Source organism: Mirounga angustirostris, unplaced genomic scaffold (assembly GCF_029215605.1).
Source record: "Mirounga angustirostris isolate CCGP_5_RB_7025 unplaced genomic scaffold, mMirAng1.0.hap1 SCAF_11, whole genome shotgun sequence".
In the NCBI taxonomy this organism is placed as follows: Eukaryota; Metazoa; Chordata; class Mammalia; order Carnivora; family Phocidae; genus Mirounga; species Mirounga angustirostris.
Window position 1 is genome coordinate 80,400,008 of NW_026991719.1, and position 12,082 is coordinate 80,412,089.

Sequence of the window (12,082 nt, forward strand, 5' to 3'; positions counted from 1 at the left end):
CTCACTCAAATGAAAATGGAATTGTATTTGAAAAATAGCCAGGAATCATAAGGGCCTTGTTTTATTTGACTTCCCCTAGACTTGAGCTTATAGGGAAAGCACACTAGAACACCCTGGGAAGCTTCTTGTTAAGAGCTCAGTCCCTTCTCACAGAAAACTGGTGTGTTTTTAGGTTGCTGTGCTAGTGATTAGGGCAGTGTACACCCTTTAGGTAGAAAAGAAAGTGTGACAATTGCTCCAGGCCTTGAAAGAAAAATTGATTTAAATGCAAAAGCAAAATTCCCTCATTTCCTCCTATGCTTTTTATTTTAATATGTACATCTACATACATGTATATATCAACAGAAAATCTCTTCCCTCAGCTACACATGAAAGTGGGCTCCCACGTGGTTAATGGTTGCTGAACAGGGGCGCCTGGGTGGCTCAGACGTTAAGTGGCTGCCTTCAGCTCAGGTCATAATCCCAGGGTCCTGAGATCGAACACTGTGTTGGGCTCCCTGCTCAGCGGGGAGTCTGCTTCTCCCTCTCCCTCTGCCTGCAGCTCTCCCTACTTGTGCCCCCTCTCTCTGTGTCAAATAAATAAACAAAATCTTTAAAAAGAAATAAAGGTTGATGAACAGATCTTGCTATTCTCAGAGATTAAGTTTAGGTAGATGAGGACCTTGTAAAGTCATACTGAATATCTTGGCAGATGGATATCCCAAACACTGAAAGAAGAGAAAAGACAAGGGCTCAGGCAGAGGGTCAAATTGATAGCCTCTCTTTGCTTCCAGATTCCAGACTGTGTGAATATCTCACTGTTAGACCTAAGTTTCCCAAAAATATATTTTTTGGGGGAAAAATTCTGATCTTACCCTAAAGACTGGCATCTTTCTCAATAAGACTATAATCATGTACTCAGGCCTTTCTCCCTGCAGCACAGCTGAAATGTGGCTATGTGGTATTGTGTAATTAACTGGAAGTCAATTAATATGTGCAACAATTTACCATCACTTTCATTTTCATCATGGAGACTACTCTTAAAAATCCTGACATTAGCAGTGATAAGAATCAATATTTTTAAATATTTTTTTAGGAATCAAAATTTTTTAATGGATCACTTATTTAACTAAGTTCTTTGAAATATTTTTATTTATTTATTTATTTTAAATTTTAGTTAGTTAACATATAGTGCAATATTGGTTTCTGGAGTAGAATTCAGTGATTCATCTTTAATACCCATCACCCATCTAGCACATCTCCCACCCACCTCCCTCCAACAACCCTAAGTTTGTTCTCTTATCATTAAGAGTCTCGTATGGTTTGTTTCCCTCTCTCTTTTTTCTTTTCCCCCTTCCCACATGTTCATCTGTTTTCTTTCTTAAATTTCACATATGAGTGAGATCATATGGTATTTGTCCTTCTCTGCTACTTCACTTAGCATAATACACTTTAGCTCCATCCATGTCACTGCAAATGGCAAGATTACATTTTTTGTTGGCTGAGTAATATTTCATTATATATATATCTTCATTATCCATTCATCAGTTGATGGACATTCGGGCTCTCTCCTGTTTGGCTATCGTTGATAATGCTGCTATAAACATCAGGATGCATGTACCCCTTTGAATCTATACTTTTGTACCCTTTGGGTAAATACCTAGTAGTACAATTGCTAGATTGTACAGTAGTTCTATTTTTTTTAAAGATTTTATTTATTTATTTATTTGACAGAGAGAGACACAGCGAGAGAGGGAACACAAGCAAGGGGAGTGGGAGAGGGAGAAGCAGGCTTCCCGCAGAGCAGGGAGCCCAAAGCAGGGCTCGATCCCAGGACCCTGGGATCATGACCTGAGGCGAAGGCAGATGCTTAACGGCTGAGCCACCCAGGCACCCCTACAGTAGTTCTATTTGAACTTTTTGAGGAACCTCCATATTGTTCAGAGTGGCTGCACCAGTTTGTATTCCCACCAACTCTTCACAAGGCTTCCCTTTTCTCCACATCCAAACCAACACCTGTTGTTTCTTGTGTTGTTATTTTTAGCCATTCTGACAGTGTGGGGTGGTATCTCATCATGCTTTTGATTTGTATTTCCCTGATGATGAATAATGTTGAGCATCTTTTCATGTGTCTGTTAGTCATCTGGATGTCTTCTTTGGAAAATTGTCTATTCATGCCTTCTGCCCATTTCTTAACTGGATCATTTGTTTTTTGGGCGTTAAGTTTGTTAAGTCCTTTATAGATTTTGGATACCAATCCTTTATCAGATATGTCATTTATAAATATCTTCTCCTATTCCATAGGATGCCTTTTAGTTTTGTTGATTGCTTCTTCACTGTGCAGAAGCTTTTTATCTTGATGAAGTCCCAATAGTTCATATTTGCTTTTGTTCCCCTTGCCTCTGGAGACGTGTCTAGTAAAAAGTTGCTACAGCCGAGGTCAAAGAGGTTTGTGCCTGTGTTCTCTAGGATTTTGATGGTTTCCTGTCTCACATTTAGGTCTGTCATCCATTTTGAATGTCTTTTTGTGTGTGGTATAAGAAAGTGGTTCAATTTCAGTCTTCCACATATTGCTCTCCAGTTTTCCCAACACCATTTGTTGAAGAGACTGTTTTCCATTGGATATTCTTTTATGTTTGTCGAAGATTAGTTGGCCATATAGTCGTGGGTCCATTTCTTGGTTCTTTATTCTGTTCCACTGATCTATGGGTTTGTTTTTTGCCAGTATTATACTGTCATGATGACTACAGCTTTGTAATATAACTTGAAATCCAGAATCGTGATGCCCCCAGTTTTGTTTTTCTTTTTCAGAATTGCTTTGGCTATTTGGGGCCTATTGTGGCTCCATACACATTTTGGTTCCTTGTAAGAAATTTAGAACACCAACTTGTGAGGATAAATTCCTTTTGTGGGAGAAAACACAGCAGAGGTAGCCCTGAAGCTGAGGAACAGCTTTAATTATTGGCAGAATTTGCTAGTCTACAGCTTTCTGATCAACCTTGTGCTGCTCTGTAATCTCAAATTTCTCCTTCTCAGTGTTGAAAATCTCACCTTCCTGTTGTCTGGGTTTACAAAGCCTCTTCTTCTTGAAATAAGCATCAGTGAGATATTTTGGGATTTTCACATTGCTGGTATCAATTTTGGTGGAGGTGGCAATGACAAAATCTGGCGGTGTTCTACATAGAGGAACTCAACTGAGGGCCAGACGTCCAGTCACAAAAAGCAAGCCACTGCTCAGTTGCTTCAGGAAAACCACCATCTTGCCTTTGTGGCACCCAGTGAGGATGATCAAAATGGCCAGGAGTGAGGCTAGTTTGAACTTTTCTCACATGCTGACTGAAAGCTTTTTTGCCATGGCGCAACAGTTTTCAAGGCACATCTTCAGAAGGATAATACATAGGCATTTTGTGAAGTGTAACTACTCTGATGCCATTCTTGTCACAACCAACTGGTTTTCTGACAGTAGCAATAACCTTCTCTTTCTTCTTTTCAACCCTGGATTTAGCTGTTGAATACTTCCTCTTGTACATGGCCTTTCTGGAATACATAGCTGATGGGGATTATCTGCCAATTCCTCTGATTAGACAGGGTTTCTGCTGCTGTGGGGCTTCCCCTTCTTTGGTGTTTTAGTCTTGAGGTTACCCTCCTTAACCTTGCCACCAGCAGAGGGGGAAAAGATGGCAAAGGAGTAGGGGACCCTATTCCAACTGGTCCCCAGAATTGAGCTGGACATCTACCAGACCACTCTGAACACCCACAAAGTCAGCCTGAAATGTAAGAAGATAGATCTGGATCTCTACAAACAGAATATTGCAAGTGGTTGATTTTGAGGTACAAAGCAGGGAGCCATGATTCTGTGGGCAGATATCGAGGGTAAACAGCAGCAGGAGGGAGCCTGGCCATCGGGACCCTACACTGCCTGTGAGCAATAGCCTCCCGTGCTGGGGATGGGGCACAAACTCACAGACCGGTAGCGGCGGGGAAAGGACTTTAGGGCAGCCCCCCAGAGGGAAACCCTGAACAGCAGGACCACGCATGTGAACTCTGGATGGCTGGCAGCTGTAGAAGCTCAAAGGGCAGAAACGTGCCCCGACCTGGAGGGGAGGACTGGGAGCGCTGCTGAGAGGAGCATGACCCAGGATGCTGCAGTTTATAACAGCATAGACAGAAACAGAGATAGTGTGGCCTGGAGAGCTCACTGAAGAAAAGACTGTGATCTCTCTGCTCTGAGGCAGAGGGTTGGAAATGGTCTCTTCTGCTCTGACACTCAAAGAGATGCAGAAAGCTGCCAGGGAAAGCCGCCAGAGAACAAAAGTCCCAAAAAAAAACAGTTTCCACTGAACCCATCCCCCACCACAGGGGGCAGGGCAACTCTGCCCAAAGAGGGTTGCCTGAGTAGCAGTGCACTCCCCCAGAATACAGGCTGGGAGAACAAGGGGCCAGCAACCCTAAGATCCCTATAAAACAAGTGCAACTTACTTTGGTTGTGGTCAACAATTTGGACTCTATACATTCCCTCAACCACCCATCAACAGAACGACTAGGAGGAGGAACCCCCAAAATAGGAAAGACTCAGAGATTATGACTTATGCAGCAGATTTACAAATGGATTCAGATATAACCAAGATGTCAGAGATGGAATTCAGGCTAGCAATTGTGAAAACAATAGCTAGAATGGAGAAATCAATTAAGGGCAACATAGAGTCTCTAAGGGCAGAAATGAAAGATGAACTGGCAGAACTTAAAAATGCTATCAATGAGATCCAATCTAATCTAGATAATCTAACAGCTAGGGTAAGCGAGGCAGAAGAATGAATTAGTCACCTAGAAGATCAATTAATAGACAAGAAGGGAAAAGAGGAGGCCAGAGAAAAACAACTCAAAATCCATGAAAATAGAATCAGAAAATAAGTGACACCATGAAACGTTCCAATGTCAGAATTATGGGAATCCCTGAGGGGGTGGAGAGAGAGAGAGGACTAGAAAATATATTTGAGCAAATTGTAGCTGAGAACATCCCTAATCTGGGGAATGAAACAAACATTCGTGTCCTAGAGTCAGAGAAGACCCCTCCCAAGATCAAAGAAAACAGGCCAACACCCTGGCATGTAATATAAAACTCACAAACCTTAGAACCAAGGAAACCATCTTAAGGGCAGTTAGGGGGAAAAGATTCCTTACATACAGAGGGAAGAACATTAGAATAACATCATACATATCCACAGAGACCTGGCAAGCCAAAATGGGCTGGCAAGACATATTCAGGGTACTAAACGAGAAGAACATGCAGACAAGAAAACTTTATCCAACAAGGCTGTCATTGAGAATGGATGGAGAGATGCAGAGCTTCCAAGACCAGCAGAAACTGAAAGAATATGTGACCACTAAGCCGGCCCTGCAAGAAATATTAGGGGGGTTCTATAAAAGGAGAAAGACCCCAAGAGTGATATATAACAGAAATTTACAGGGACAATCTATGAAAACAAGGTCTTCACAGGCAACATGATGACAATTAATTCATATCTTTCAATAATCACTCTCAATGTGAATGGCGTAAATGCTCCCATAAAATGGCACAGGGTTGCAGATTGGATAAAAAGACAGGACCCATCCATATGCTGTCTACAAGAGACTCATTTTGAACCTAAAGATCCATCCAGACTAAAAGTGAAGGGATGGAGATCCATCTTCCATATCTCAAAAGAAAGCTGGGGTAGCAATTCTTACATCAGACAAATTAGATTTTAAACCGAAGACTGTAGTTAGAGACACAAAAGGACACTATATCAGTCTTAAAGGGTCTATCCAACAAGAAGATCTAACAATTGTAAATATCTACACCCCCAACATGGGAGCAGCCATCTACATAAGCCAACTGTTAACCAAAATAAAGAGTCATATTGATAACAATACGTTAATTGTAGGAGACCTCAATACTCCACTCTCAGCAATAGACAGATCATCTAAGCAGAAAATCAACAAAGAAACGAGAGCTTTGAATGACACACTGGACCACATGGACCTCATCGATATATACAGAACATTCCACGCTAAAACAACAGAATTCTCATTCTTCTCAAGCACACATGGAACTTTCTCCAGAATAGACCACATACTGGGTCACAAGTCAGGTCTCACCCGATACCAAAAGATTGAGATTATTCCCTGCATATTCTCAGACCAAAATGCTTTAAAACTGGAACTCAGTAACAAGAAAAAATTTAGAAGAAATTCAAACACTTGGAAGCTAAAGACCACTCTGCCCAAGAATGTTTGGGTCAACCAGGAAATCAAAGAAGAACTTAAACAATTCATGGAAACCAGTGAGAACAAAAACACATCGGTCCAAAACCTATGGGATACTGCAAAGTCCTAAAGGGGAAATACATAGCCATCCAAGACTCACTCAAAAAAAATAGAAAAATCCCGAATTCACCATCTAACTCTACACCTTAAAGAACAAGAGAAAAAGCAACAAATGATGCCTAAGCCATGCATTAGAAGAGAAATGATTAAGATTAGAGCAGAGATCAATGAATTAGAAACCAGAAACACAGTAGATCAGATCAACGAAACTAGAAGCTGGTTCTCTGAAAGAATTAATAAGATTGATAAACCACTGGCCAGACTTATCCAAAAGAAAAGAGAAAGGACTCAAATTAATAAAATTATGAATGAAAGGGGAGAGATCACAACCAACACCAAGGAAATAGAAACAATTATTAGAAATTATTATCAACAACTATATGCCAATAAGCTGAGCAACCTGGATGAAATGGAGGCCTTCCTGGAAACCTATAAACTCCAAAGTCTGAAACAGGAAGAAATTGACAACGTGAATAGGCCAATAACCAGCAAAAAACAAGAGTCCAGGGCCTGATGGATTCCCTGGGGAATTCTACCAACCATTCAAAGAAGAAATAATACCTATTCTTCTGAAGCTGTTTCAAAAAATAGAAACAGAAGGAAACTTCCATACTCATTCTATGAGGCCAGCATTACCTTAATCCCCAAACCAGGCAAAGACCCCATCAAAAAGGAGAATTTCAGACCAATATCCCTGATGAATATGGATTCCAAAATCCTCAACAAAATCCTAGCTAGTAGGATCCAACAATACATTAAAAGGATCATCCACCATGACCAAGTGGGATTTATCCCTGGGATGCAAGGGTGGTTCAACATTCACAAATCAATCAATGTGATAGAACACATTAATAAGAGGAGAGAGAAGAACCATATGGTCCTCTCAATTGATGCAGAAAAAGCATTTGACAAAATACAGTATACTTTCCTGATTAAAACTTTTCAGAGTATAGGGATAGAAGGAACATTCCTCATGTTCATAAAATCCAACAATGAAAAACCCACCACGAATATCATCCTCAATGGGGAAAGCTGAGAGCCTTTCACTTAAGATCAGGAACATGACCAGGATGCCTACTCTCGCCACCGTTCAACACAGTACTAGAAGTCCTAGCAACAGCAATCAGAAAACAAAAAGAGATAAAATGTATGCAAATTGGCAAAGAAGTCAAACTCTCTCTTTCCACAGATGACATGACACTTTATGTGGAAACCCAGAAGACTCCACCCCTAAATTACTAGAACTCATCCAGCAATTCAGTAATGTGGCAAGATACAAAATCAATACACAGAAATCAGATGCTTTCTTATACACTAACAGTGCAACTGTAGAAAAAGAAATTTGAGAAACGATTCCATTTACAATAGCACCAAAAACCGTAAGATACCTCAGAATAAACCTAACCAAAGAGGTAAAGGATCTATACTCTAGGAACTACAGAACACTCATGAAAGAAATTGAAGACACAAAAGATGGAAAGACATTCCATGCTCATGGATCGGAAGAATAAACATTGTTAAAATGTCTGTGCTACCCAGAGCAATCTATACCTTCAATGCCATCTTGATCAAAATTCCAATGACATTTTTCAAAGTGCTGGAACAAACAATCCTAAAATTGTATGGCATCAGAAAAGACCCCGAATCACCAAGGAAATGTTGAAAAAGAAAAACAAAGCTGGGGGCATCACATTACCTGATTTCAAGCTATATTACAAAGCAGTGATCACAAAGACAGCCTGGTACTGGCACAAAAACAGACATATAGAACAATGGAACAGAATAGAGAGCCCAAATATGGACCCTCAACTCTATGGTCAAATAATCTTCAACAAAGTAGGAATAAACATGCAATTGATAAAAGACAGTCTCTCCAATAAATGATGCTGGGAAAATTGGACAGCCACATGCTGAAGAATGAAACTGGACCATTCTCTAACACCATACACAAAGATAAACTCAAAATGGATAAAAGACCTCAATGTGAGACAGGAATCCATTAAAATCCTAGAGGAGAACATAGGCAGTAACCTCTTTGACATCGGCCACAGCAACTTCTTTCAAGATACATCTCCAAAGGCTAGTGAAACAAAAGCAAAATCAAATTTTTGGGACTTCATCAAGATAAAAAGCTTCTGCACAGCAAAGGAAACAGTCAACAAAACAAAGAGGCCACCCACAGAATGGGAGAAGATATTTGCAAATGACACTACAGACAAAGCACTGATTTCCAAGTTCCGTAAAGAACTTCTCATACTCAACACCCAAAAAGCAAGTAATCAAGTCAAAAAATGGGCAGAAGACATGAACAGACACTTCTCCAAAGAAGACATACAAATGGCTAACAGACACATGAAAAAATGTTCATCATCATTAGCCATCAGGGAAATTCAAATCAAAACCACATTGAGATACCACCTTACACCAATTAGAATGGCAAAAATTGACAAGGCAAGAAACAACCAATGTTGGAGAGGTTGTGGAGAAAGGGGAACCCTCTTACACTGTTGGTGGGAATGCAAGTTGGTACAGCCACTTTGGAAAACAGTGTGGAGGTGTCTCAAAAAATTAAAAATAGAGCTACCCTATGACCCAGAAATTGCACTTCTGGGTGTTTACCCCAAAGACACAGATGTAGTGAAAAGAAGGGCCATATGCACCCCAATGTTCATAGCAGCAATGTCCGCAATAACCAAACTGTGGAAAGAGCCAAGATGCCCTTCCACAGAGGAATGGATAAAGAAGATGTGGTCCATCAGAAAGGATGAATACCCAACTTTTACAACAACATGGATGGGACGAGGAGATTATGTTAAGTGAAATAAGTCAAGTAGAGAAAGTCAATTATCATATGGTTTCACTTATTTGTGGAACATAAGGAATAGCATGGAGGACATTAGGAGAAGGAAGGGAAAAATGAAGGGGGGGAAATCAGAGGGAGAGATGAACCATGAGAGACTATGGACTCTGAGAAACAAACTGAGGGTTTTAGAAGGGAGGGGGGTGGGGGGATGAGTTAGCCCGGTGATGGGATTTAAGGAGGGCAAGTAATGCATGGAGCACTGGGTGTTATACAGAAACAATGAATTGTGGATCACTACATCAAAAACTAATGATGTATTGTATGGTGACTAACATAATAAAATAAAATAAAATAAAATAAAATAAAATAAATAAATAAATAAATAAATAAATAAATAAATAAATAAATAAATAAAAAAAACCCTTCCCACCAACATAGCCTTCTTGGCTTCAGGTTTCTTCTCCTTAGTATCTGGCTTCTCAGCTTTTTCACTGACCATCTTGGAAGATGGGAAAGAAGACTCAGTAGGAATCAATATTAAGCTTGTACAGCTTAGCCTGCTCAAAGGATGAGGAAAATAAAATAAAAATAATAAGCACCCAGAAAAAACACAACTTATGTTGTTGCAGCCATATTTATTTATATAACAATAATCATTTTCAAAATAGCAGTGACTAGTGTTTGATGGTCCCTGTGTGAGCTATTAGCCTGAGAAACATAGGCTTGTAATTATTAAGGAGGAAACAGATGAGGAGTATAGACAGAAGGGATGTTCAATCAATAGGTAAGTCTGTATTTGGAGAATAAAGGCTTACCCTTTTCAAAAATAGACTAGATTATACTCTGAGTCCAACCAGATAGAACCATACTCATCTATTTTTTTAACGTTTATTTGAGAGAGAGAGAAAGAGCATCCTCATATGCAAGCATGGGGGAGGGGCAGAGGGAGAGAGAGAATCTCTAGCAGACTCCCCACTGAGCATGGAGCCCAACGAAGGGCTCAATCTCATGACCCTGAGATCATGACCTGAGCAGAAACCAAGAGTCAAATGCTTAACTGAGCCACCCAGGTGCCCCAGAACCATACTCATCTAAAAAAATTTTTTTAAATGGCATGGAGTAGATGCCATCAGTACAAATATACCTCAACAATTCTAGTGACAGAAAATCTTCATTAAGTACTTTAAATTTGAGCTTTTTCCATCAGATGTACTAAGTGAAGAACCCTTAGTTGTGCCCAATCATTTAGGAGTCTGGAGTCTGCAAAGGTCAAGGAATTAGCTGTGGGAAGCCTTCAAATCCTTGCTACTCAGTGGTCCCCAGACTAGCAACATAGACATCATTGGGAGGTTATTAGAAATTCAAGTTCACAGACCCCACCTCAGCCAGGTGAATGGAGTCAGAATCTGCACATAAACAAGATCCTTAGGTGATTCATATTAAAGCCTGAGAAGTGCTGCTCTGGTTGTTAGCTGGGAGTTTGACTTGCCCAATTTTAAGCACCAGAATCATGTTTCTAGTAGCTAAATCTCAGTATCCACCCCCATTCCTAGTTCTGACAAGTGCACCCTTACTGTGTACCCAGCCAAGTATCAGGCCTTTAGGAACAAAAAACAAGGATACCCCCCATATTCTTAGGAGTAAATCCTCTGGTTGAAGGGAGAGAAGAAAGGCATATAAGTGCCAATCCACCTCCTTTCCCACCTTCTCTCCCACTCTTTTCCCTAATGCATTTCATACTCTAGCCTGATCTCTACTCTAGGCTAGAGTATAGCTCTACTCTAGGACTGATCTCTATTCTCTAAATGTGCCTTGTGCTTTTGCATCTTTGTATTGTCAATATTCCCTCTGCCTGGAACTTTTGCTGTCCACCCACATCTTTGACTGTTGAAATCCTACACACATGTCAAGAGCCTGTGCCTGCCTACCCCAAATTATTCTGTCTACCATTCCCCAAGTGTTCATTCCCATATGTGCACCTTCACCATTATCCAGTAACACTTGTCTTCAGACTAGCTGAAAAGATTGATGAAGACTTCTGAAGAATAAAAAACACTTCAAGTGTAATTTCAACTTTCTCCCAGATAAACACAATAACCCCCTTAGTTCTTGAACTTAGGGTTGTCTTTGACCTCCTCTTCTTCTTCTAAATGTTTTCATTTCATTTCCAAAACACTACTGAGGTAAAGCATTGCCAAAATATCGCTCTTAGTTTGAAATCAAATTTTAAGACTTCATAGATATTTTATATGTTTCACTCAGGGATCAAACTATCAGTCCACAAACACTGGACTACACTGAGAATATTTCTCACCCTCCTACATGTCTTACACAAAACAACAAACACACAAACATACGCATGAACCCAGAGGCTCTCAACTAGTCTCTTCAGCAAGTCACCTGAATTAACAGCAAACACTGGGTGTAATTTTCAGTGGATACTCTAGATGGTAGCATTGTGCACATTATTCTTTTACTTCTTTTTATTGATCCCCTAATTCATCATTTAATACATCAGGAAAGGCCTATGAGTAGAGAGGAGATAGAGGGTCATATACTAATAGGTACCCATGCAAAGTGAAAATTAATAACGATGTTAGAACATTTCCAAAATTCTATTGCTTCTCAAGCCAGTTTCACATCTCTTTTCTCCATTGCCTAAATTCTCAGAATTGCAGTCCCAACCATAGACTCTACTGTCTTACCTCTCACTCAATTTGCCAACCTTTGCAATCTGACTTTGTCCCCTCCCCATTCAACCCTTCTGAAATCATTATTTCTTTAAGATCTCCTGCGGTCTCCTGGTCCCTAGATTCAAATGCCTCTTCTCAGGGCTCATCCTAACTTATTTCTCCAAAACATTTACAAGGTAATTACCTCCTCTTTTTTTTTCTCACAATTTCCCTAAGTTTTTTATTTAAAAAAAAAAAATTC

At 40.1% G+C, this 12,082-nt stretch overlaps 1 pseudogene; it reads right to left on the reverse strand.

The window, feature by feature from the left end:
- Positions 1-2,853: 2,853 nt before the first annotated feature.
- LOC123841350 (large ribosomal subunit protein eL6-like) lies at positions 2,854-9,647 on the reverse strand (annotated as a pseudogene).
- Positions 9,648-12,082: the final 2,435 nt, after the last annotated feature.